The sequence below is a fragment of the Ovis canadensis genome, chromosome 17 (genome assembly GCF_042477335.2).
Source record: "Ovis canadensis isolate MfBH-ARS-UI-01 breed Bighorn chromosome 17, ARS-UI_OviCan_v2, whole genome shotgun sequence".
NCBI classification, from domain to species: Eukaryota; Metazoa; Chordata; class Mammalia; order Artiodactyla; family Bovidae; genus Ovis; species Ovis canadensis.
This window is the reverse complement of record NC_091261.1, coordinates 66,988,886-67,016,597: the sequence shown is the minus strand read 5'-3', so window position 1 is coordinate 67,016,597 and position 27,712 is coordinate 66,988,886. Positions and strand designations below refer to the sequence as shown.

The 27,712-nt window shown below is 41.0% G+C and overlaps 1 protein-coding gene across 1 annotated transcript in view; it reads left to right on the top strand.

Annotated features, from left to right (window-relative positions):
* SUDS3 (SDS3 homolog, SIN3A corepressor complex component) overlaps positions 1 to 27,712 on the top strand; it is a 332,239-nt gene that overhangs the window by 221,792 nt on the left and 82,735 nt on the right. The window lies entirely within an intron of this gene.

The following is a 27,712-nucleotide window of genomic DNA, read 5'->3' as shown; positions in this document are numbered from 1 at the left end:
GATATTCCCATCTGAACGCACAGTTCCAAAGAATAGCAAGGAGAGATAAGAAAGCCTTCCTCAGTGATCAATGCAAAGAAACAGAGGAAAACAACAGAATGGGAAAGACTAGAGATCTCTTCAAGAAAATTAGAGATACCAAAGGAACAGTTCATGCAAAGATGGGCTCAATAGAGGACAGAAATGGTCTGGACCTAACAGAAGCAGAAGATATTAAGAAGAGATGGCAAGAATACACAGAAGAACTTACAAAAAAGATCTTAATGACCCAGGTAACCACAATGGTGTGATCACTCACCTAGAGCCAGACATCCTGGAATGCAAAGTCAAGGGGGCCTTAGGAAGTATCACTATGAACAAAACTAGTGGAGGTAATGGAATTCCAGTTGAACTATTTCAGGTCCTAAAAGATGATGCTGTGAAAGTGCTGCACTCAATATGCCAGCAAATTTGGAAAACTCAGCAGTGGTCACAGGACTAGAAAAGGTCAGTTTTCATTTCAATCCCAAAGAAAGGCAATGCCAAAGAATGTTCAAACTACTGCACAATTGCACTCATCTCACATGCTAGCAAAGCAGTACTCAAAATCCTCCAAGCCAGGCTTTAACAGTACATGAACCGTGAACTTCCAGATGTTCTAACCAGATTTAGAAAAGGCAGAGGAACCAGAGATCAATTTGCCCACATTCGCTGGATCATCAAAAAAGCAAGAGGGTTCCAGAAAAGCATCTACTTCTGGCTTATTGACTACACCAAAGCCTTTGACTGTGTGGATCACAACAAATTGTGAAAAATTCTTCAAGAGATGGGAATACCAGATCACATGACCTGCCTCCTGAGAAAGCTGTATGCAGTCAAGAAGCAACAGTTAGAACTGGACATGGAACAACAGACTGATTCCAAACTGGGAAAGGAGTGCATCAAGGTTGTATGTTGTCACCCTGCTTCTTTAACTTATATGCAGAGTACATCATGCAAAATGCTGGGCTGGATAAAGCAAAGCTGATATCAAGATTGCCAGGAGAAATATCAATAACCTCAGGTATGCAGATGACACCACCCTTATGGCAGAAAGCAAAGAAGAACTTAAGAGCCTCTTGATGAAAGTGAAAGAGGAGAGTGAAAAAGTTGGCTTAAATTAAACCTTTTCATTCAGTAAACTAAGATCATGGCATCTGGTCCCATTACTTCATGGGAAATAGATGGGGAAACAGTGGAAACGGTGTCAGACTTTATATTTTTGGGCTCCAAAATCACTGCAGATGGTGGCTGCAGTCATGAAATTAAAAGACACTTACTCCTTGGAAGAAAAGCTATGACCAACCTAGGCAGCATATTAGAAAGCAGAGACATTTCTTTGCTGACAAAGGTCTGTCTAGTCAAGGCTATGGTTTTTCCAGTAGTCATGTATGGATGTGAGAGTTGGACTATAAAGAAGGCTGAGCACCGAAGAACTGATGCTTTTGAACTGTGGTGTTGGAGAAGACTCTTGAGAGTCCCTTGGACTGCAAGGACATCCAACAAGTCCATTCTAAAGGAGATCAGTCCTGAATATTCATTGGAAGGACTGATGCTAAAGCTGAAACTACAATACTTTGGCCACCTGATGTGAAGAACTGACTCACTTGAAAAGACCCTGATGCTGGGAAAGATTGACTGTATGAGGAAAAGGGGACAAAAGAGGATGAGATGGTTGGATGCCATGACCAAGTCGATGGACTTGAGTTTGAGCAGGCTTTGGGAGTTGGTGATCGACAGGGAAGCCTGGTGTGCTACAGTCCTAGGGTTGCAAAGAATCAGACACAACTGAGTGACTGAACTGAACTGAATAAAGTCATTATAAGTAATATTGGTGCTGTGGCTTGTGTTACAAAATAGTTGGTGGATGCTTCTATAGCTCGTGTGTTGAATTTTTTTATTAATAGAAAGAGAATAACAGCTACTATGTTTATTTCAAATCCAGCTCAGGTAAATAAACAGTGTGAGCTTGTTATTACACTTATGGTTCCTGAAATGATGGTCTGTAGAATGATAGCAAAGATGTGCTATGCTAAGTTGCTCAGTTGTGTCCGACTCTTTGAGAAGCCATGGGCTGTAGCCCACCAAGCTCCTTTGTCCACGGGGATTCTCCAGGTGTGAGAATGAGTTGCCATGCCCTTCTCCAAGGGATAGTGAAGATAATAGGGTTCATTAGTACAGGAACATTTTGGGGATATAGGCTGGATAATTTATGTAGCTGACCTTTACTACAGAGTGTGGTGTAATGTGGTAGCACAAAGGACTTTGAATTCTTATGGCTAGGTTCAATTCCTATAATCCTAGAAGTAGAAGATTTTTTTTTTTTTTGAGGGGGGGCATGCCGTGTGGCTTGTGGAATCTTAGTTCCCTGACCAGGGATTGAATTCTGGCCCTGGCAGTGAAAACACTGAGTCCTAGCCACTGGACTGCCAGGGAATTCCCCAGAAGTAAGAGGATTTAAAGTTATTTACTCTATCAAAATAACTCTGTTGTCAGGCAAATTTCTTATGTTTCTTGTGGGATGCCTTATATGATGATAGGTAGTGAGACATGTCGGAGAAGGCAGTGGCACCCCACCCCAGTACTCTTGCCTGGAAAACCCCATGGATGGAGGAGCCTGGTAGGCTTCAGTCCATGGGGTCGCTAAGAGTCGGACACGACTGAGCAACTTCACTTTCACTTTTCATTTTCATGTATTGGAGAAGGAAATGGCAACCCATTCCAGTGTTCTTGCCTGGAGAATCTCAGGGACAGGGGAGCCTGATGGGCTGCCGTCTATGGGATTGCACAGAGTTGGACACGACTGAAGCGACTCAGCAGCAGCAGCAGTGAGACATGTCGTGTACATAGGGCTAGTGTTAATGTCAGAAAGTGTTTTCATTAGATGTTTGAGTTGATCATATTGGAATCATGGATAGCATGTTTGAATTTGTAGAAAGGCAATTGTTAGGAGCGTTTTAATGATGAAAATAGCAGCATACGGTTATGGTAAATCAGTTTAGGGGTTATGAAATAATCCTAGAAATAGGATTGTTATAAAAATATTTACTACGTTGACATTGGGGCTTCCCTGGTGGCTCAGATGGTAAAGAATCTGCCGGCAATACAGGAGACCCTGGTTCAGTCCCTTGTTTGGGAAGATCCCCTGGGCAAGGAAATGGCAACACATTCCAGTGTTCTTGCCTGGAGACTCCATGGACAGAGGAGCCTGGCGGGCTGAAGTCCATAGGGTCGCAAGGAGTCAGACACGACTGAGCAACTAACACAGTATGATGATATTAGCATATTCTTTTGTTTTGTTTTTCTGGCTGTGAAGCATGTGGGATCTTAGTTCCTCAAACAGGGATCAAATCTGCTCCCCCAGCATTGGAAGTGTGAAGTCTTAACAAGTGGACTGCCAGGGAAGTCCCGATATTGGCATATTCTGTTAGGAAGAATGGGCCTCCCAGGTGGCACTAGTGATAAAGAACTTGCTTGCCAATGTAGGAGATATAAGAGACCTGGATTAGATTCCTGGGTTGAGAGGATCCCCTGGAGAAGGGCATGGCAACCCACTGCAGTATCATGCCTGGTGAATCCCATGGACAGAGGAGACTGGCAGGCTATGGTCCATAGGGTTGCAAAGAGTTGGACACAACTGAAGCAACTTAGCACGCATGCATGCATGCTGGGAAGGATAGGATAAATCAGGCTGCTGAGTGTTCTACACTGAAGCTGAATCCAAGTTCTGATTCTCCTGTTGAATCAAATGGGGCTCAGTTGTTTTCTGCTAGAGTTGAAATAATTCATATTATGCCTCAGGGTCAGGATAGGAAAATTAGTCATATGTATCATATTAGTGTTGAAAGTGTAAATGATCTGTTTATCAATAGGACTGATGAGAATAATTGCTAGTATTACTTCATATGAGACGGTCTGTGCTATTGCCTGTGGGGCTCCAATTAGTGTGTATTTTGAGTTTGAAGTCCATCTGAATCAGAGGATACAGCTAGTATAAATAGTACATGTAGGCTTCTGTTACTCAGTGGGTACGGTATGGGAAGAGGAACTCATTGTGAGAGCTAGGGTTAAGGCCAGAATTAATGCAAAGATAAATATAGAAATTGATAGTGTTGTTGGTCATAGTGGATCTTTAATAATCTGACTGCATCAGCAAGATTATAATAATCCATAGGGGCTGACAGTGTTTGACCCTTTCTTCAGAGTTACCTATAGCCTAGAACTTTTGGTTCAATTGGACTTCCCTGGTAGCTCATATGGTAAAGAATCTGCCTGCAATGAGGGAGACCTGGGTTCAATCCCTGGGTTGAGAGGATCCCCTGGAGGAGAGTACGGCAAACCACTCCAGTATTCTTGCCTGGAGAGTCCCCATGGACAGAGGAGCCTGATGGGCTTCAGTCCATGGGGTCGCTAAGAGTGGGACACAGCTGAGCAGCTAAGCACATTTGGTCCAATTAATACGAAGAACAATACAGCCAGTAGGAGGGGTAATGAGTGAAAGAATGTGTGTGTGTTTTTTTTAAAAATAAACCTTTTATTTTGGAATACTTTTAGACTCATGGAAAAGCTACAAAAATAATGTAGAGATTTCCTATACCCTTCACAATTTCTCCTGTTGTTAACATCTTACATACCGCTGTGTATTCAGCACAATGAAGACAGTAATGATGATAGATTACCATTAACTTAATTACAAAGTTTGTCTGGAGTTTACCGGTCTTTCTACTAATATCCCTTTTCTCTTCCAAGATCCAACTCAGGATAGTGCAATGTCTTTTGGCCTACCCTCTTTTAAATAGTCTTTCTGTTTTTTAGGAAATACGTGGGTCAGATAGAAGCCGCTTGAATGAATGTTAATTACGAACATTTTGTTAGGAAGAAGAACTGAACCTCTGGCAATAAAGGTTTAAATTTTACACAGTTAGTGGGTTCTACCTCCCTAACACATCTTGTTCTTAGGAAAAAGTGTGAAAGTGTTAGTTGCTCAGTCATGTCTGACTCTGTGAACCCATGAACTATAGCCTGCCAGACTCCTCTGTCCATGGACTTCTCCAGGCAAGAATACTGGAGTGGGTAACCATTTCCTTCTCCAGGGGATCTTCCTGACCCAAGGATTGAACCTGGGTCTCCCACATTTCAGGCAGATTCTTTACTTTCTGAGCCACTGGGGCTTGGGCAGGGTAAAAGTAAATTAATTGAATTTAGATGATGTTATTAATGAATTTGAAGGTGCTTTTGTAAAGTAGGTCTTATTTCCTTTGTCCTTTTGTGCTAGGAGAGATGTATAATAGATAGAAACCTATCTGGATTACTTGAATCTCAGCTCAGATCACTTAAGATCACTTAAGTTCACTATTGTTGAACTAATGAACCATTAATAGCAGTTACATCATTGGGTTGTCCTGATTCAACATTGAGGTCCTAAACCCTATTGTCGATATGAACTCTAGAGTAGGATCCTTCTGCTATCTTTAGAGTAACTTGTTCTCTTGATCAGTATTTTGGATCAATAAGTGATTAGACATTTTGACTAGTTGGTCTAAATTTTAATCTCTCAGAAGTTATTTTATTTTCTGAGATCACCCCATCAAAAATTCTTAATCCATTAAAATCTTTGTTATCCCCTCTAAGGTTTGGTTATTGTTTATTATATTTATTTTTTTGGATTAGTTAATTAAAGCTCCATACGGTCTTCTTGCCTTATCATACTGTTCCCACATCTTCACAGAAGGATCAGTTTCACTGATCAAAAGTAAGAGATAGTAAAAGCCTCATGTGACCAGTCATACAAGCCCTTACTTATAGAAGAAATGATTTTCCTGCCTTTGCATGGTCAGGATACCATGACCATTAAACACGTCACTGGGCAGGCAATGCCTCTCACACTAGTGATGGCAGAGGTGATGATTTTGGTAAATAATTTTAAAGGCAGGGTTTGTGTTTGCCAAGTTCCTTTTACCTTTTCTAATCTTTCCTTAAATGCATGCCTGTGTTAGGTTAACCATTGTTTGAACAAATAATTAAGTGTTGGATAGGTTTAAATTTTGTTGTTAACTATTAGGGGGCTATCTGCTCTGCTATAGACTTATGCCGGGATAATTTTTTTCTTACTCAGGTTAATAGTATTGCTTCTGTTAATAGAGAAGCTTGTTTATTGTTGGTGTTAAGATGAATGTGTTTTGAGCTTGAAGGCATTCTTTTATATGTGTGTATGTGTATATCATTTATTTTTTAGTGCACTGGGTCTTCATTGCTCCATGCCAGCTTTCTCTAGTTGCGGCCACTGTAGGCTACTCTTCACTGTGGTCCACGGGCTTCTCACTGTGGTGGCTTCTCTTGTGGAGCACAGGCTCTAGGTGCAGGGGGCTTCAGCTGCTGCAGCACGTGGGCTCAGTAGTTGCGGCTCGCAGGCTCTAGAGTGAACATGCTTCAGTAGTTGTGCTAAATGAAATGGGCTTACTTGCTCCCAGATGTGGAATGCTCCAGGACCAGGGATCGAACCCATGTCCTCTTCTTTGGCAGGCAGATTCTTATCCACTGTGCCACCAGGCAAATCCTTGAATGCTTTCTCAATTGGTTGCTGCTTTTAAGCCAACTGTGAAATTGTTTATGCTTTCTAAGAAAAGCTGTATTTTGTGTTTAAAAAGTTGTGTCTTTTTAGAGTAATATTTAAAATTACTTTAAAAGTTATGATTTTTAAAGCAATATTTAAAGTTGAACTAACAATCTTTTCTGGACAACCGGCTTATCATCAGTCTCGTCAGGCTTGTCACCTCTGCTTGTAAATCTCTTTTGCCACATAGATGAATTTGTTTCTGTAAACTGTTCATAAGTAGCTCATCTGGTTTTGGGGTATTTCACTTAAGTGCTCCCTGTTAAAGTTTTCTACTTATATCATTCTGCAAACGGTGAAAGGATAAGTAAGCCTTACTTTTTGGCAGCTTAGTGCTTCTTTCGTCATCCCTTTGTGGTACTTTCTCTATAAAGTCAAGTTTAAATTTCTATCTCCTACACTTTAGATGTTGAATGAATGCTCTAATTTTCTCATGTTAGTTGAATTGGGTGGGAAGTTTGGGCTAGTTTTAGTTCAAAGCATTCATGCGGTATGAAATCTCCTGGGTATAAACTAGGGGCTTTGTTTAAGCTACACTTTGATTTGTCCAAGCACACTTTCCAGTATGCTTACGACTTGTCTCCTCCTGTAAGTTTGGTACTTGTCAACAGCTTGTGAAAAGTTATCCATATTTGTGAAGGGTGATGGTTGGTGTCTGTGTCCTTCATAGCCCGATTCCATTAAGCACACTATTTTTTAAAAAAGATCTTTTTATGTGGGCCATTAAAAAAAATCTTATATTGAATTTGTTGCAATATTGCTTCTGTTTGTTTCTTTGGCCATGGGGCATGTGGAGTCTTAGCTCCTTGACCAGGGATCGAACTTGCATCCCAGCATTGGAAGGCGAAGTCTTAACCACTGAATCAGCAGGGAAGTTCCTAACGTGCCATTCTTAATTTACTAATAAATCTGTCTTTGGTTTTTAATTTCATAGGAAACTTTTGTGTTATATTCCTGAGGTAGAAAATGTAACCCGTTTCTTCATATGCCATAGGCTACATCCTGACCTAACATTTTTATTTCTGATAATTACGCTTACTATCGTTCCTTTTAGGGTTTGCTGAAGGTGACAGTATGTAGACTGTGTTAGCAAGGGTTGGTGAGTTATTGATTACAGAACAGGCTCCCCTAAAGGGGTTTGAAGCACCATCAAGTCCTTCGAGTTTTAGGTTTTTGCTGGTAGTATTCTAGCAAATAATTTTGTTTTAATTATTTGAGTTTAGGGCTAAATATACTGAGATGGGCTTCCCCAGCGGCTCAGTGGTGAAGAATCCATCTGAGGAGCCACAGAGACGTGTTTGATCCCTGGATATGGAAGATCCCATGGAGGAGGGCATGGCTACCCACTCCAATTTTCTTGCCTGGAGAATTCCATGGACAGAGAAGTCTGGTGGGGTATAGTCCATAGGATCTCAAAGAGTCAGACACGACTAAAGCGACTTAGCACACATGCACGCGTAGTGGGGTATCTAATCCCAGTTTGGATCTTAGCTGTCATGAGTCAAAATGTTAAAGTCACTTTTGTAGCTAGTTTTTAATTTAGCTAGGACTTTTTACAGCATAGCTAGGACTTTACTTTGGGGTGCTCTTTATGCCAGATTTCTATTTAGGGTTAATTGTATGACCATAGTATTTGGCACAAAATGTACCAACCCTGATTAGTAATATAACTTAGTCAGACTTTCGTTTATGGCTTAATGTTGATGACTGCTGTTTCCTGTGGGGGGTGTGGTTAAGCAAGGTGTTGTGAGCTGCTTTTTGCTATGTTTGATGCTTGCTCCTTTTAATCTTCGATGATTTAGAGGGCATTCTCGCTGGGATAGAGATGCTTACATGTGTAATTTTATTAAAAATTAATAGGAAGGCTGTGACCAAACCCATGTATTTATGGAATAGGTAACCTCATCTAGGCATTTTCAGTGTCTTGCTTTAATTATTAAGCTGTATTAACAGGTTGAGTAGGATTTTGTTAGTACAAGATTTGTGTATTTAGGTGATATATTGGTATTCAGTGTAGTAGTTTGGATTGTGTTGAAATTAGTATCTGAGTGCTTAACTTTTTCTTTTGTGTATTTTTAAGATATATTTTAATTTTGATTTTTTTGGAAGTAAGTGGCAGATCAAGGAGGGTGTCTGTGTAAGCTGTGAAAGTGAAAATCCAACTCTTGGCGATCCCATGGACTGTTGTAGCCCACCAGCCTCCTCTGTCCATGGGATTTCCAGGTAGGAATACTGGAGTGGGTTACCATTCCCTTCTCCAGGAGATCTTCCCCACCCAGGGATTGAACCTGAGTCTCTTGCATTCCAGGCATATCTAAATAATTCATTGGTATAGTTCAGAGACTACTTTGTAGTTATACTAGCTTTGTGTTGATTAAAAAAAAAGGTTAATCTGTTGTTTGAGGGGTTTGGCAGGATGATGATGACATATAATAAGGGGAGTCTGATTAAACAGGCTCTTTACCCCATACGTTTGTGTGTGTATGCACGTGTGTATATATTTGTGTAATTGCTTCATGTCCCATAACCATTGGCTGATGATGCTGGGAAATAATATTTAAGCTCATCTACAAGTTGCTGGAATGTGTCAAGGCCATTGACAGTCATAGCAGAGTCATAGTATTCCCCCAAATTAAAAAAAAAATAAAAGTAAACACATGAAACCAAAATTACATGTGAGGATGGGCAGATTAGTCATTAGTCTATCAAGATTTCTTATTTAAGGGGAAAGACTGGGCAATTTTAGGTGAGGTGAGATGGCCCTGAAGTAAGAACCATACACCAAGTATATAGCTCATTCATAGAAACTCTCATGATTTATGGGCCTGGAGCAATAAGAGAAATATGTTTGTGGGCAGGTTGATTGTTTCTTATAGATTGCTGGTTAAGTTCTGGTTATTGGTTATGATGGGCTTCCCAAGTAGCACAGTTTAAAGAATCCACCTGCCAATGCACGAGACGCAAAGAAACATGGGTTCGATCCTTGGGTTGGGAAGATCCCCTGGAGTAGGAAATGGTAACCCCTCCAGTATTCTTGCCTGGAAAATTCCATCTGCAGAGGAACCTGCATGAGCTATAGTCCATGGGGTCACAAAGAGTTGGACACAGTGAATGACTAAGCACACACGCACATTGGTTATGGAAATGATTTGACTCAATGCAGTATGTATGATTAATAAATGTATATGTTCTATGTAATATCAAGTTGTTCAGTTACTTCATAGATATTTGTAGAGACAAGGGTTGAATGTGAGTTGACCAGTATAATATATTACGTAATGTCAATAAGATAATGTACATGTTTATAACCATGGGTATATGAATATACATTTATTATGTATAATAGGTATATATTATGCTTATGTATATGGGAAGGCAACCCATTCCAGTATTCTTGCTTGGAGAATCCCACGGACAGAGGAGCCTGGTGGGCAGCAGTACATAGGGTTCCAAAGAGTCAGACATTACTGAAGCGACTTAGCACAGCTCAGCACATATGCACAAAATACATAGTAGTGTTGATTTTAATGGTGCTGTTATTAATACTCATACAGTACTTAAAGGTAGTGTAAATGCCCCATAACAAATTTTCAGGGAATAGTTAAGTAGAATTTCAATTTTGTGTTCTGATGGTAGGACTGGAGCTTCTTCCTTGAGTCTTAGGGAGATGTGTTATTTTCCTTTCCTAGTTTATAAGACCAAGGAAATAAATATACTAAGACTCTTCATTTGAGGAGGTTGTTTCCAATGATGCCTATTAGTGGTATACAGACTAGGAGTTGGGCCTCCCTGGTAGTTCAGCTGGTGAAGAGTCCACCTGCAATGCAGGAGGCCCAGTTTGATTCCCTGGTGGCTCAGACAGTAAAGAATCTGCCTGTATTGTAGGAGACCTGGCTTCAATCCCTGGGTTGGGAAGATCCCCTGGAGGAGGGCGTGGTAACCTACTCCAGGATTCTTGCTTGGAGAATCCCCAGGGGAGCCTGGCAGGCTACAGTCCATGGGGTCACAAAGAGTTGGACATGACTGAGCGACTAAGCACAGCACAGCACATCAGAGAGATGCTAGTTGCCCAGTGATAATAAATGGGTGTCCAGCAAGTTCCGATTCACGTTAGCAAACCTACTGTGCGTACTCAGAATAGACATTGGCTAAGGGATTGAGTACTGTATTTCACTGTTTTGATATATGAAGTATTGGGATAACTGGTAAAATTAAGATTGAGAAGATTAAGGCTAGTACACCTTCTAGTTTGTTGGAAATTGATTGTGGGATTGCATGTGGATATAAGAAGTATCCATCTGGTTTGAGGTGGTAGCAGGGAGTGTTGAGGGGGGTTAGCTGGGATATAGTTGTCTGGGTCCTCTAGAAGGTCAGGTAAGAATAGTACTAGTGCTATTACTAGTACTGGTAGCATCAGAAACTGGAACAAGGCACCAAGATATCTTTGTGCAGTATGGATGAAATGAGATTTTGTTCATGTCGGATGACATTCTTGTTGGATTATTAGAGTGTGTATCATGAAGGAATAACAAGTGGATGATTGCTAAAGCCGCAATAATAAATGGAAGGGTAAAGTGGAAGAAGAATTGTGTAAGAGTGGCTTTGTCAACTGAGAATTCTCCCGAGATTCATTCTACCAGGCTGGTTCCAATGTAAGGAATTTGTAAAAGGAAATTTGTAATGACGGTTGCTCCTTAGAAGCATGTTTGGCCTCATGGTAACACGTAACCTATAAGTGCTATAGCTATTACTGTAAATAGTAGGGATGATTCTGATGTCTCATATTTCCAGGAAAATGTAAGATCCATAATACAGTACTTGCCCTACATGGATAAAAAAACACAGAAGCTGTATGTGCATGTGAATATTGGATAGTTCATCTGTAATTGACATCTCGGCAGATATGGGTTACAAACTAAATGCCAGTTACTGTATCTGATGTACAGTGTGTTGTTAGGCATAACCCTGTTAACATTTGTAGAATTAAAGAAATACCTGGGTGTTGTTGTTCGGTCACTAAGTCATGTCCGACTCTTTGCCACCCTATGAGCTGTAACCTGCCTGGCTCCTCTGTCCATGTGATTCTCCAGGCAAGAATACTGGAGTGAGTTGCCACACCCTTCTCTAGGAGATCTTCTTGACCCAGGGATTGAACCTGAGTCCCTTATATCTTCTGCTTTGGCAGGCAGGTTCTTTACCACTAGTGCCAGCTGGGAAGCCCCACCTAGGCGTATGTTAGTAGTTTTTGGTTATATAAGAGCTGTGACCACTGAGCTTGCAGTGGTTCTTTACATTTTCAAGGACGAAGAAGTAGAGATTGTGTGTAATTTTAATGGGATGGAAGACTGAGTGATTTATGATACTGGAGATTCTGGGTTTTCTACTGAGGAAGCTATACGAATTGCTGCATTATTGTACTTGGCTGGTGTTTGTTACTGGTTGGTCATTGTTTATTGGCATTGTGATAATTATGGAAGTAACTCATGGAAATTAAATAGAGCTATTCTTAAGGCAAGTGTAATGAGGAAGGAGAGGAAATAAACTTTCATTAGGCCCTTTTGGTCTAGGGCTAGTATAGAAATTTTTATTTGGAAAAGTAAGGTAGATTTTGGTAACACATTTTCTAATCAAGTCAGGTCTAACAGTAGTGATGCTCATTTCTGACTCCTTGATGGATTTAGATATGGTGAGAGACTGTATGATAGCTAGAAAGTATCTGAGAAGATTAGAGAATTTGAATAGATTTGAAGGATAATTGAATTTAGATTTTTGTGTAGTAAAGTTGATTTCAAGTGCCAGAATAAATCCTGAAATAGTCACAGGAAGGGCTGTTAACTTCAAATAGTAAGGCATAGTTATTTGTGGAATTGTTGTTGGAGAGATGTTGCTGGAGATAAAGAATCCAGCAAAAACACTTCCAATTAAAAGGTGTTTGAGAGAATTAATTAGGAGTGGATTATATTCATTAATTCAAGTTAGAGTAGAGAAGTGAGGTTGTCCTAAGAGCAAAGAATTTGAGTGCTATAGACAGTCATTAGGGATGTGGCAATAGGTATAATTAGGAGGGCTCAAGCATTGGTACAGGATATGCTGACTGTTTCAATGAGCAGCTCTTTGGAACAAAAACCTCTGAGGAAAGGCATTCTTGTTAGCATGAGTCTTCCGATGATGACGGAGGTTGTGGCGAAAGATATTGCTCTAAACAGACTTCCTATTTAGATTGTGAACAATGGATCTGGAGCACATAAATAGCATTGCTTTGAAAAGTGCTTGTGTGCAGAAATGGGGGAAGGTTAGGTAGGGATGGTTAATGCCAGTGTTTACCATTTTAAGGCCTTGTTAGCTCAAGATAGAAAAAGTGACCTTTTTTTTTTTTTTAAATGTTGTTTTGGGTGAGAACACAGATTGCTACAAATAGTATGATGATGGCTCCTAGGCATAATGTCATTGTTTGGATTGTTTTTATTGTTTTCTCTTAGTGGATGACAAAGGATATTAGAAAACACCTGCCTCAACTGTTGTTTGAGTGGCATGGGGTTGAGACCGGAATGTGGCCCTCTGTTCCTGAGGGGAGTCATGGGTGAAGGCCAAATTGGGCAGATTTTCCCGCTACAGCTAGGAGAAACCTGACCAGGGATAAACTAATGTGATGGAAGTCTGAAAATTTGTTGTGAAGTCTCATGCATTTGAGTGATAACGATGCTGTTGATAATGGATCCCACTGGAGACCAATGAGGTTAGGTAAAACGATTTGAAGATCAGTAGTGGTTTCATCTGTTTGGTTCTGCTACTCATCCCATGTGCAAAAAGGGTACAATACCAACTAAACTGCTGGAGAAGATTGTTGGCAGTAACAAAAACTTAGTATAGTGATGAGAAATACAAGTAGATATTTGAAGAAACTGTTAATGTTAGAGTCTGAGTATGTATAGAATGTTGGGAATTCTCTGACTGACCATGTGATGAATTGTGCTGCTGGTATGAATGTCATTGAGAAGTAATGTAATTTAAAGCTAAGTGATAGTTTTAGGGTTGGATAGTAAGTACTTCCAGAGAAGGCGATGGCACCCCACTCCAGTACTCTTGCCTGGAAAATCCCATGGACAGAGGAGCCTGTTAGGCTGCAGTCCATGGGGTCTTGAAGAGTTGGACATGACTGAGCGACTTCACTTTCACTTTTTACTTTCATGCATTGGAGAAGGAAATGGCAACCCACTCCAGTGTTCTTGTCTGGAGAATCCCAGGGACGGGGGAGCCTGGTGAGCTGCTGTCTATGGGATCACACAGAGTCGGACACGACTGAAGCGACTTAGCAGAGAGAGTAAGTAATTCAATGTCAGTTTGAAATGATTATTCCATGGCCCGAGTAAGTGAATACTGTTGTGGAAATTAAGATGGTAATAAAGACATATGAGACATAAAATGAGCATAGGTTGCTCCTGTGGACATTGGAGTTTGTTATTTTAATTGGTAGAGTTATGTAATTAGTGTGACTAAATTAGAAGAGGGGAATAAACTTATTACTTTTATTTGGAGTTGCACCAGTTTTTTGGTTCCTAAGACCGATGGATCACTCCTTTTCCTTTTAGAAGTTTGGTTAATTATGAAGACAGGAATTAGCAGTGCTTGTATACCTTTTTGCTAAATAAAAAGATTTGAATTTCTGTTGCTAGATTCATAATGTATTGTTTTTGTCAAACTGTATTTGACAGCACATGGAGCTGAAAATAATTTGGGGTTGAGTGATAGTGGAGGGGTAATGGGTGCAGAGTTACAAAGGCATTTTCTTGTGTGAAGGCTTCCCTGGTGGCTCAGATGGAAAAGAATTGTCTTGCAATGAGGGAGACCCAGGTTCGATCCCTGGGTTGGGAAGATCCCCTGGAGGAGGAAATGGCAACGCACTCCAGTATTCTTGCCTGGAGAATCCCGTGGACAATCTATGGGGTTGCAGAGTCAGACATGACTGAGTACCTAACTCTTTTACTTTCACACTTTTCACTTTTCTCATGTAAATATTGTGTTATGATTAGTATACAGAGAGAGTCTATGGCAGTATTGACTGCATTAATCCCTATTAGGATGATGGTGATGTTGGAACATGAAAAAGATGACTACCAATAGTTCTCCAGTGAAGTTGATTGTTGGGGGGTAATGCTAGATTTTTAAGACTTGCTAGTAGTCATCATGTTGCCATTAGTGGAAGAGATCTGTAGGTCACAGGTTAAAATTATGGTTTGGCTCTGAATACATTTGTAATTTGAATTTTCCAGGCAGTATAATATAGATGACGTGAGGCCATGACTGATTATCAGGGCAGTGGCCCCTAAATAACTTCAACGTGTTTGGATGAGGATAGCTGTGATGGCAAGTGCTATGTGGTAAATGAATCATGGTGAGTGATTTTAAGTCTGTTTGGTGCAAGCAGATTGAGCTAGTTATGATTATTCCTAATACGAGGAGTGGGTATGCTATGTGGTTTGTTAAGGGGTATAGGATCACTGTGATTCATAGCATACCAGGACCCCCAAGTTTGAGTACTGTGGCTGCAATAATTATAGAATAGGGGCTTTGACATGCAATTTTAGCAGTCAGAGGGGTATTTTTTTAAATTATAAAATCTGTTTTGCATCCTAGCAAAATGTTGGATCAAGAGTTAGATTTTGTTGGGTTCAGTGTTGGATCATTAAAAAGTTTCATGAACCTATATTTTGGATATATATGAGAAACTAGGAGTGGAGAAGCTGCTACTAGTGTGTAAAATAAAAAGTAAAGTCCTGCATTAAGTTGTTCTCTTTGGTTTCCTCAGTGAGTAATAACAATGTTGGGATTAGAGTTGCTTCCAATAAGATACAGAATGGAATCAATTCTGTGGCTGTGAATGTTCTAATTAGGAACATATATAGCATGATTCATTTCAGTTCAGTTCAGTCACTCATTTGTGTCCAACTCTTTGCAACTCCATGAATTGCAGCATGCCAGGCCTCCCTGCCCATCACCAACTCCCAGAGTTCACTCAAACTCACGTCCATTGAGTCGGTGATGCCATCCAGCCATCTCATCCTCTGTCGTCCCCTTCTCCTCCTGCCCTCAATCCCTCCCAACATCATGGTCTTTTCCAATGAGTCAACTCTTCACATGAGGTGGCCAAAGTACTGGAGTTTCAGCTTTAGCATCATTCCTTCCAAAGAACACCCAGGGCTGATCTCCTTTAGAATGGACTGCTTGGATCTCCTTGCAGTCCAAGGGACTCTCAAGAGTCTTCCCCAACACCACAGTTCAAAAGCATCAATTCTTCGGTGCTCAGCTTTCTTCACAGTCCAACTCTCACATTCATACATGACTACTGAAAAAACCATAGCCTTGACTAGACAGACCTTTGTTGGCGAAGTAATGTCTCTGCTTTTCAATATGCTATCTAAGTTGGTCATAACTTTCCTTCCAAGGAGTAAGCATCTTTTAATTTCATGGCTGCAGTCACCATCTGCAGTGATTTTGGAGACCCTAAAAAATAAAGTCTGACACTGTTTCCAACTGTTTCCTCATTTATCTGCCATGAAGTGATGGGACCAGATACCATGATCTTAGTTTTCTGAATGTTGAGCTTTAAGCCAATTTTTTCACTCTCCACTTTCACTTTCATCAAGAGGCTTTTTAGTTCCTCTTCACTTTCTGCCATAAGGGTGGTGTCATCTGCATATCTGAGGTTATTGATATTTCTCCCAGCAATCTTGATTCCAGCTTGTGCTTCTTCCAGTCCAGTGTTTCTCATGATGTACTCTGCATAGAAGTTAAATAAGCAGGGTGACAATATACAGCCTTGACGTACTCCTTTTCCTATTTGGAACCAGTCTGTTGTTCCATGTCCAGTTCTAACTGTTGCTTCCTGACCTGCATATAGGTTTCTCAAGAGGCAGGTCAGGTGGTCTGGTGTTCCCATCTCTTTCAGAACTTTCCACAGTTTATGGTGATCCACACAGTCCAAGGCTTTGGCATAGTCAACAAAGCAGAAATAGATGTTTTTCTGGAATTCTCTTGCTTTTTCCATGATCCAGCGGATGTTGGCAATTTGATCTCTGGCTCTTCTGTCTTTTCTAAAACCAGCTCGAACATCTGGAAGTCCCCCCGTCCCAACCTATAGCTTACTGATTAGTTTTATCAGCCTATTTCTTCTTAACCAGTTTAGTGACAACAGCCTTATGTTTTCTTTTTCCGAGTTAGCAATTCTTTTTTCTTAACATGTGTGTATTCAGCTGCACTGGATCTTAGTCGCAGCACACAGGCTCTTCATTGCCATGCACAGATTTCTCTAGTTGTGGTTTGTGAGCTCTGGAGTGCTCAGGTTCAGTAGTTGCAGCACATGGGCTAAATTGTCCTGTGGCATGTGGGATCTTAATTCCCTGACCAGGGATGGAACTGAGTCCCCTCCATTGGAAGATGGATTCTTAACCACTGGACCACCAGGGAAGTCCCTGGTGATTCTTTCAATAGGTGACATTGATTGGCAATGAGTATTAGTGGTAAGAGTCATGTTCTTAAAATTCACAAAGGTGCTGATAGGAGTTGGAGAAGATTAATGAAAAATTAAGGCTGTTGTCATTAAACTTGTTAAGAAAAAATAGGCTGATAAAACTAATCAGTAAGCTATAGGTTGGGACGAGGGAGCCTGGTGGGCTGCTGTCTATATGGTCGCAGAGAGTCAGACACGACTGAAGTGACTTAGCAGCAGCAGCATAGGTTGTGGTAGTGATTCAAATCATGTTATTTTTGATAATCATGTTAATTGTATCAATATAATAGTTGGGATAATAATTTTAACATTGGAGAAGTTTAAGAATTTGTAGGTGATCAATGCTGTAGGTATTCAATACTGTTACTAATAGGGATAATCCAAGAGCAGCTTTGAAGGCTGTGAATACTGGTAAGAGGAGCCTTCTAGTAAGCTCTCTTTCTTCCTTGTAGAGCCTTCCCTATCTATGAGGGGCACAGCTGGATAGCTGACTGGCTCGCTAGCTCTCCTCCTAGTAGAGATGGGAAGCCCCAAAAGCAGATTCTGAGAAGGAGTTAGCGCCAGGATGTTTATTAAAGAATGCCTTTGGAATCAACATGTATATATAAGGGAGGAGTGGGAAAGCAGGCAGTAAAGAATCTGCCTGCAATGCAGGAGCCTCAGGAGATGTGGGTTCGGCCTCTGGGTTGGGAAGATCCCCTGGAGGAGGGCATGGCTACCCACTCCAGTATTCTTGCTTGGAGAATCCCATGGACAGAGGAGCCTAGAGGGTTACAGTCCATAGGGTGGCAAAGAGAGTAAATTAGCATACATGCAATCAGGAAGCAGGGATGGCTGGGGGGAAGTGAGACACAGTGAGGCTCAGCAACAACCTGAGCCAACTCTGCAGGTAGCTCTCAAGCTAGAATGACCCTCCAAGTTGTCCTAAACTTGGGTAGGATGGCTCTGAGCCTTCATAACCCTGTATCAGTCAGTCACTGGATGTAGGCTTCCCCAGCAAGGTGTGTCCTTGAGCAAGGGAGCTCTCTGTAGCTGAGGCATTTCCTAAAGGGACTGACAACTGAAGGTCATCTGCTAACAGCACTTCCAGCAGCTAGGGCAGCAAGTCCTTCAGTGAAGAGACATATGGATAGTGATTCACAGTGTCCGACACTGTAGGAGGCAGAGCAAATGAAACAATGAAAGGAAATAAGCCAATAAAGAGTGTGTTATTAAGCAGGTTACCACTATGGGCAATCAGATTATCCCACCTGGGATAGCATGGGAGCTGGTGTATTTATCCATCAACTAGCATCAGTCAGTGGTTGATCACTAATCCCTGGAGCATTCATTCTTTGGCATTTCCCAGGCACAGGCTCACTGAGCCCCAGTTACCAGAGAAAGCCACTCAGCAGAGACACAGTGCAGCTCTTGGGAGTCTTGGGCTGAACTTTATAGACAATTGCATTGAAACAGGTAACAGTAGGCTTCATTCGCAATTAACATGCATCAGGAACATTTGGATTTAGCCTTGTGTGGAGAGTAGGAGGAAATTCCCAGGGCTTCATCAGAGAAGCAACCTGTAGTTTCTCCTTGGCTCTCCAAGACTATAGCACTCAGATGTAATTCTATTTCTAAAATGTTTTCTCTGCTAAGAGAAAGAATTTAGGACAGACACTGAGCATCATTTTGTGACTGAAAAGGTTGAGAGTCCCTAGAACAGGTTACCAAAAGAAATGTGAGTTTCTGTGAAGTTCCAAAACTACCTCCTCCTGGATATTTTATCCATTCAACAAATTGGGTGCCTACTGTGTGCTAGGGGCTCCTCTGGTGGCTCAGTGGTTAAGAATATGCCTGTCATGCAGGAGATGTGGGCTGGGAAGATCCCACGGAGAAGGAAATGGCAACTCACTCCAGTATTCTTGCCTGGAAAATTCCATGGGCAGAGGAGCCTGGTGGGTTACAGTCCATGGGGTCTCAAAAAAGTCAGACATGACTTAGTGACTAAACAACAACTGTGTGCTAAACATTATAGAAATTTCTGGAAACACAGTGGCAAGAAAACCAAATGCTATTCCTGTTCTCCTGAAACTTAAACTCTAGTGAGGAGGTCAGACATTAAAATGATGCCCCCCGAATTTACATCTGAGAAACAAACTAATATGGAAGCATTTAACAAAAAAGACCTGACTCAGCGGATTGGCGGTAAAAGGTTGGGAAGGCTTCCCTGAATGAGGAACACTAAACTGAGATATGAAGGGTGAGTAAGTGTTAACTTGTGGGAAAAGCATTGCCTCCAGAAGGAATAGTATGTGCAAAACCTTTGAAGTTCTGAAGGAGCTTGGGTAAACAGAAGTCTGAAAAAAATGCAATAGATTTGGAATATAGAAAATAAAGGAAAAGGAGTAGCTTAAGATATATTTTATTTTCAAAGTTTATATAGTCTCCCCCCTCATTTAAAAATTAATAGTCAGGAAAATAAAAGCCAGAAAAGTGGGAGAAAAAGTAGAACATGATCACAGAAAATTCAACTGCCTAAATATGTCAGGATTTTAAGAATCATAGACCTTTTAGAGGTCCACTGGGCCAGGAAACTGAAGCTCAGAGACGGCGAGTGACCTGCTAAAGTCACACAGCTAACTAGTGGTAGGTGTCTTACCAGGAGTATTTTCTATTTGAATAGCTAATATTTAATTAAATGTATCAGAAAAAATATAACTGGTATATCAAACTTCTGATCTCATGGATGGCAATGCTTTGAATAAGGTTATGTGGGGGGAAAGTGAGGTGGATTAAAGTAAACAAAAGCTTAATAAGTAATTGTACAGTTGATACACAAATATGAAAACCCACCAGTGTGTTAAGCAAATGGTTGACAGGAGTGTGTGAACCACACTATGCTGACTGGCATTCCTATGCCCATCGTAGTTTAGGGTAAATTACTAGGGACAAGAGATTTTCTCACTAATCTCAAAAAGTCCCTTTTGGACTTTGATTTCAAAGTAGTCAGGGCCCTTTTCAGCTTGTTTCTTTCTCTATTTTTCCTCTCCATGAAAACATCCCTTTGGTTCATCTCTCTTCAAACTATGGGGGTGGAGTTGGGGAGGGAGAAAGTAAAAGGTTACTGACTTCATGTAATCCTAAAAGTAACAACCATGAATATAACTTGGGTTATGGCAAATGAGAGATGTGTGAAGGGGGCTATCAGCACTATTCAGAGATTGGGCAGTTAATGAATGTGAACTCTGAAAGCAGATTAAGGCACTCTGGCAGATAAACCCCTTAGCAGGAAGACTGTGCTTATTTAGAAGCCCATAATTTACCTGGCTCCCTTCTCTCCAGGTTGGTTCTGTAGCAAAGCTGGCTGCCCCTCCTCATGAGCTCTTGGGACCAGCTAGAGGATGGTGTGGAAGGCAGGCGCAGGGAGAGTACTTGCTGGTCGGTAGGCACAAGTTTCTCCCGGAAAGATTTCCTTCAGCAAGCTGGTGTAGTCAGGGCTAATTTATCCATTGGCACAGTAGATGAAGTGCCTAGAGTCCACAAAAATGTTTCGATTCCTTCTAAAATCAGAAGAAAAACATGAATATAATTCAGCCTGGATTATATTTGTCTTTATGACAACACAGTCATAAAATACAATTTTAAATATATGCGTCTTTACGGTGGAAGGAACTCATGAAGATAGAAGTGCCGTAGAAGTCGTAACGTGGCCCTGGGTATGGTGGGAATCTTTGTTTTTATCTGTCCACCCTTTACTGCCTCTTCTGGTTGTGGAAACTCAGTGTTACTTTGGGGAACCACCCTTCCTATACCCACAGTCCTGTGAGATTTAGACAGGTTGTTTTGGTTTTTGTCAATTCTGGCTTCAGAAATGGCCACATGACTGAGGCCCAGCCAATCAGAGGTCCGTATCTCTTATCCTCTCTGATTGGTTCAGGATGAGTCAGTGACCCAAGTGGTGCCAATTAGGACCCACCAAAATCAGTTCTGAAATTTTTCATGAAATTGTGGGAAGTGAGAAATAGAATGTAAATAGGCGATGCATGCCACCATCTTTACCACTTGATGGGAAGCATTTGAGAAATAGGCGCTAAGCAGAATAGTTTGTGTTTCCATCAGTAAGAGTTTGGAGACTTTAACTTCAGAGCTGGGTCACCTCCCTATGCTGAGCTATCTCTGGAGAGCATCTGATTGGTTCATCCTCAGTCAGGTGCCCACCTCTCATCCAATTAGCTGTAGCTAAGGGGTGAGTGACAGAGTAAAGATACACAAAGATGATTGTCAAGACTCAGAACAGGGACTTCCCTGGTGGTCCAGTGGTTAAGAATCCACCTACCAATGCAGAAGATTCAGGCTGGATCCTGGGTCGGAGAACTAGGACCCTACATGTCCAGGGCAACTAAGCGGCAACTAAGACTTGATGCAGCCAAATACATAGTTTTTTTTTTTTCAGTTAAAAAAAAAAAAGACCCTGCATGGGAGTCTTGGGCTGGGCAGAATATGTCACATCTAGATTATTTGCTAGGTCTTTTTCCAGTTTGGGAAGCTGTGGAGTGTTAGGTGACATGGCTTGGCTTCTGATTTTGAGTGGGAGATGTCAAGAAGCTTTGATCTAATTCAGAATTTCTCAGACTGTGTTCTGGGATACTAGCGTCGGTGGGGATATTTGAATGGATTTTGTGGTCAAGTATATTTGGGAAATGGCAGCCTAAATAGCATCACACGGATTTCTTTTCTGAAGACTTCTTGGATCTTTAATATGTCAAGTGCATTATGAATCTCTGGGAGAGGAAGAAAGAGAAGGCCTAGTATTTCTCAAATTTGTATGACCACCAAACTAGGGATTTTAAGGAATTCCCTGCTTTGGAAGAAACCACTACTAATACATCTACATCAAGGAATACAGTTTAAGAAATGCTGGTCAAGCTAATTTACCTTGAAAGCATTATATGCTATCAAAGAAAAACATTTAAAATTCCAAAACCTTTAAAAGTGTCCTTTTTCCTAAGGATGCACCCAGAATTTGACAATTCAGTTTTTCCTTCTGAGATATAAAACCTTGTACCAGCTCCATCAATATTAATAATAAAATGCAACCTTTATCTAATGCTTATTCTAAGTCCTAGGGAACTGTGCTGAGGAGTTTTAAGCTCATTTAATCCTTCTAGAAATAAGCAGGTGGATATTATGATTAGCCCCAGTTTATAGATGAGCAAAGTGAGGCACAGAAAAAGAAAGTAAATCGAATGTGATGGAAGTAAAATCTGAATCTAGGTAGTCCAACTCCAGAGTCCTGCACCCAACTCCATTCTGATGCTAAAATAATTTGCCTGTTACATTAAGCGAGTCTCTTATTGTATCTCCGTTTCTTGATCTGTAAATTGAGGGGATCAGACTAGAAACTTTTAAAGCAATCTGGCTTTATCTGGAATTTCCATGATTTCATGACTCGATATCTAATCTCACCTTAAGGAAAGTGGCCCTTGATAAAATGTTTTCCTTGCTGTAAAATGAAGTGATTAAAGGCCTGGAAGAGAGGAGGTGGAAATGGGAAACTTCAGACAACTGCTTAGAAACGAGCAGCCGCCCTGATTGAAGTTCTCACCACTGCAAAATGACATGCTGGTGAGCTAAGGGAACCTGTGAAATGAGGTCTCTGGAGGAGTCTCTATTGATTGCCAGTCTGAATTTAGCTGAGATATCAGATGCCTAAACAGACATCAATGGCTGCTCCAGAAGCACCGGCTTCTTTGTGACATGTGGTGTTTGGGCTATTCTCAGCAGTTTACTGGTTTCTCATCCATCAACCCAAGGCAGGCAGACAGGCAGGCCTTGAGTCATCTCACATTCTTCTGGTTCTGCATTGCTCTCATGGGACTGGTGTCAAGTGCCAAAACTGATGCTTCCATAAAAAGCAAGACCAGGGTGGAAGAGGCATGTTAAGGAATCACTTGATGGTACTATGTGTCTCTGGAACTCTTTATACCTTCCATCTGATGAGGTCCTTCAAATGACCTTGAGAGACAGGTATTATATATGGAGCACATATTATATTCCAGGCATGTAGATGAATTCTTTAAATACATTAATTCATTCAATTGTTTCATTGAGGTCCATATACCTAGAGTGACCTTATATTCTAGTTTATGTTGGATAGTCCTGATTCACACCTGCTATTCTGGCCTTATCTTTAATAACAGTCATTTCACCCTGAAAAGAATGCTATTTTGCACAGTAAAGTATACAGTCACCTTAGGTATGGTCAGACAGTCTGGGTTAAATTCTAATACTGTTCTTAAGAGCCATGTACTCTGTGTCTCAACTTCTTCACATAAAGTGAGGTTGATAGCAGAAGTATCTCTCACTATCTAAATTATTTTTATACAAATTGAAGAACTAAATAGGTAAATATAGCAAAAGATATAATTCATAGGATTGTGTGTGAATACACACAGACACACACACACACCCTCCCAAGCTCTTTCTGAGGTGGACTGTCATATTTCAGATTAAAAAAGATGGTCATCTCCCTCCACTCAGTGGTTGATTTTTTTTCCTGGTTAATAATGTAAAAAAGAGGCCATTTCATTCCCTGGATTGTGGAAGAGGTCCTAGAGAAATTGCCCTTGCATTGACCTGAAAGGTACAGGGAGGGTGCTTTCTGGGGTCCTGAAGCACTGTCTCATTTTGTAGCCAGAAGGTTACATTTTGAGCTACTTGGGTGCATTCTGTGGTAGACAAATAGATAGTTTTTGTTCAATGAGTATCATGGCCCTGCAAATGAAAAATGAGCCGAAATATTACTAGGTCTTAACTGCTCTGTGTGACTTGGAATTGAAAAGTCATAGAAATTCTTTGAGATAGTATTGCTTTGTGCTAGAACAGAAATGATAGGAAAGAAAGAAGCCGTGGTCTAGGGAGAGTGTCTGTTCTAATAGAGCAAGGTTTTATATGAGGGCAAAGAGTACATGTTCTCTATACTCTGTGCCCTTTAGTATTAACAATAAGCCATTTGGATCCATGATAGAGGAATACATAAAAGACTGGGTTGAATTAGATGTTGGTCACAGGCAAAATGATGAAGTGGGAATGGTTTAATATTAGTACCTTCTTCACAACTTTCATATCATACCCACAACTTGAGTTTAAGAGCATATCCTCATGTCTTAGAAACTACTATCTGGACCTGCCTTCTATAGCTCTGTATTCTGTGAGAGAGCCTGAATATTTAGGAATACTTTCAGTTTCAAGTAAGAATCATCTGTAATCGCTTATAACGAGAAGTTAGAAGGTCCGTGGATACTGGTGTTGGTTTATTGAGTGGCTTGGGAATGTCAGGGCCAGTGTGTCTGCTCTTTCATCAGTCTTCCTTTCATGCTTGTTATCTTAAGATCATGTGATAGCTGCTTCAGTTTCAGACATCTTATAGATGTTCAGGATAGAAAGAAGACAGCCAGGGAAAAAGACAAAGGCACCAAACCAGTTGCTTTGTCTCCTCTTACCAGAAAAGAAAATGCTTTTTCAGGACTGCCTCCTCAGTAGATTTTGCTTATGTTTGTTGGCTGTACCTGGGCCACATGACCACCTTAGCTGCAAGAGAGGCTGGGAAGAGCAATCATAATCCATTTCCTGGAATTAGCACTTTACTTATCCAAATAAAATTTGATTTTGTTATCAAGAGAGAAGGGATATATTAATAGATATTGCCAAGGCAATTAGCAGTGTCTTCCACTATGTTTTTTCTTTACAATCTGATAGTATTCTGGAGAAATAGATTTCTATTATTGTTTTTAATATCTTAAGAGCCTTGAACTATGTTTATAGGTTCTTAGAATATGTTTCAATGACAGAAAGAGGCTCACAAACTTAGATAACAAACTTAGGGTTGCAAGGGGGAAGGGTGGGCAAAGTGATAGTTAGGGAGTTTGGGATGGACATGTACACACTGTTATATTCAAAATAGATAACCAAAAAGGACCTACTGTATAGTACATGGAACTCTGCTCAATGTTATGTGGCAGCCTGGATGGGAGGGGAGCTTGAGGGAGAATGGATACATGTATGACTGAGTCCCTTCACTGTTCACCTGGAACTGTCACAACATTGTTAATCAACTCTACCCCAATACAAAAGAAAAAGTTTTATTTTTTAAAGAAAATGTTTAAATGAATAAGTGACTGAGTGTATTTCTTCTGAATTACAAAATAGGCCAACCAGTCTCATTTTCTGTTAATATATTTTGCTTTGAGGCTAGTATTTTTATAAAAACACACCTTAATTTGAAGATGTGGGTCTAATAATGAGTATTTCAGCTAACAGCAGGTCATCGAGGGCAGATCTCATTTTCACTGGAATATGCATTATCCCTTGGTTGAGCCTGTGGTTGCTTCTCAGTTTTGAGAGGAGAGTCCTAGCCTATCAGCCCTGCAATGAGTTTTTGATAACGATAATCAATAGGTAGGAGTTTTAAACACTTGCTACCTGCTAGGTTCTCTGCTAGGACTTTAAAACTATCAATTCGTTTGACCCTTATGATGAACCTATAAGGAAGATACTATTGTCATTCCTGTTTTATAGAGATGGAAATTAAGATCCAGAGGGACTTAGCAGCCCACCTCAGTTCACACATATTGTAAGCAGAGGAGCTTGGGTTCAATCCTAGATGGCCTGGTTCCAGATCACATGTTCACATCCCTCTGACAAATAATGGCTACCCTTGATTGAGAGTCTACAAAACTGGCACCCATCATGCAACACAGATTTACATAAGCATGTTACATACATTTTCTTATTTGATTTTCACAACAACCCTATCAGATAATTACAAAAGCAAAGAAGCAAAAACACAGAGAGGTTAAGTGATTCGACCCTGGATTACAGAGTTTATGTAGGGTGAATTCTGGCTTATCTGGGCTCTTTAAGCTGAGGATCTTTCCTTTAGTTATTCTCTATCTCTTGAGATCTGTTCTTTTAAAACCCTTCATTTAGAGATAAGTTAAACAGACATGGGATAAAGAAATGCTCATTGAGGATGATTAGTCATTAGGAGATCTGTGAGGTAAGGGTTATTATCTTGGTTTTATGTATATTGGTTATGATACATACAAAACCGCTGTTAACTCCCACCTACAGTAACTTAAAATAGAAGCTTATTTATCTCATATAACTGGCAGAGTTTGTTGATTTGAAACTCGCTTGCATTTATGAATTCGAGGCAGGTGTTCTACTTCTTGGGATTTCTTAGCCAGCAGAAAGAAAGAAAGGAATGTGGAGGTAAAACAGCTTGCTTTTAGGTGAACAATATAGCAGTTAAATATACTAGGCAGTTTCTCTTACTTACATTTCATTGGTCAGAACATGGTGGTGTGGCACCTAACTGCAAGGCAGGCTCGGAAATGTCTACAAAGGTGGTCACATGCTCTGGGGAAGGAAGGAGGGAATAATGGATATTGGGAGCTGATCAGCAGTCTGTGCCATAATCACATTGGGTAAATGGAGGCTCAAAAGAGTAAATACATGCCCAATGCCCCGATATATTTAGTTCCAAACCTGGAGCATGCACATTTTGAGGAGGCCCAGATGTGGGAGAAGCATCAGGATGTGGGGAAATAGCTCGGCAGGCCAGATAGTGGTACAGAGAAAACACACTAAAGCCCCGAGTGATAGAAACAGGTCACAGGGCAAGAGTCAGTCTCAGAGGTCAGTAGAGCAGATAGCTAGGTGCTCATGAGTGCGTGCATATGAGTTGATGGTGTGATTTGAAGCAATGACAACACAGGGCTTAAGGATTGCATAACTCTAGGGAATACCATTTCCAAACAGAACAGGGGAAGTGCAGCACCTGGAGTGATAAAGCACGTTAGATTTACCAAAGAGGGCTTTCTCTCATTGCCCTGTCACAGACTGGATTCCTTGGGGAAACTGACTTGGAGATGGGAATTGGGATGCAGGATACTTATTAGGAAGAAACTTTAGGATAAATACTTATGGGAAGAAGGGAAGGATGCCGGATTGAAGAGGGGAAATTGAGCTGTAATGTAGTCTTAGCAGAAACCTCATCCAGCCTTAGGGGGAGTTCTGAACATGGGTTGATCTTCCAAACTTGTGTCCGAAGTTGTCTCAACAAGAAGGCTGAGCCGGCATATCTCCTGTTCATTAGTAACTGGGTGCAGGCTGCCCAGGGAGGGGGGCATGATCTTGGATGAGGTAGTCCCCTTCAGCTGAGGCCGTCCCTGCAAGGGCTAACTGCAAAGGGTCTTTAAAAAGTACTTTAGCAGTTGAGATAATGCATCTTTCATTTCTGAAGGGGGATCTTGGCAGCACCTCACAGCATCCACCACTCCCTTCAGTAAACACACTGCTTACTATTCATCTGGGATTCCCTGGTGGCTCAGATGGTAAAGAATCTGCCTGCAATGCATTAACAGCCTCAGTCCCTGGGTCAGGAAGATCCCCTAGAGAAGGGAGTGGCAACCTACTCCAGTATTCTGGCCTGGAGAATCCCATGGGCAGAGGAGCCTGGTGGGTTGCAAAGAGTCAGACACAACTGAGTGACGGACACTATTCCTCTGCCATAGATTTTGTGTCTTGAAGAC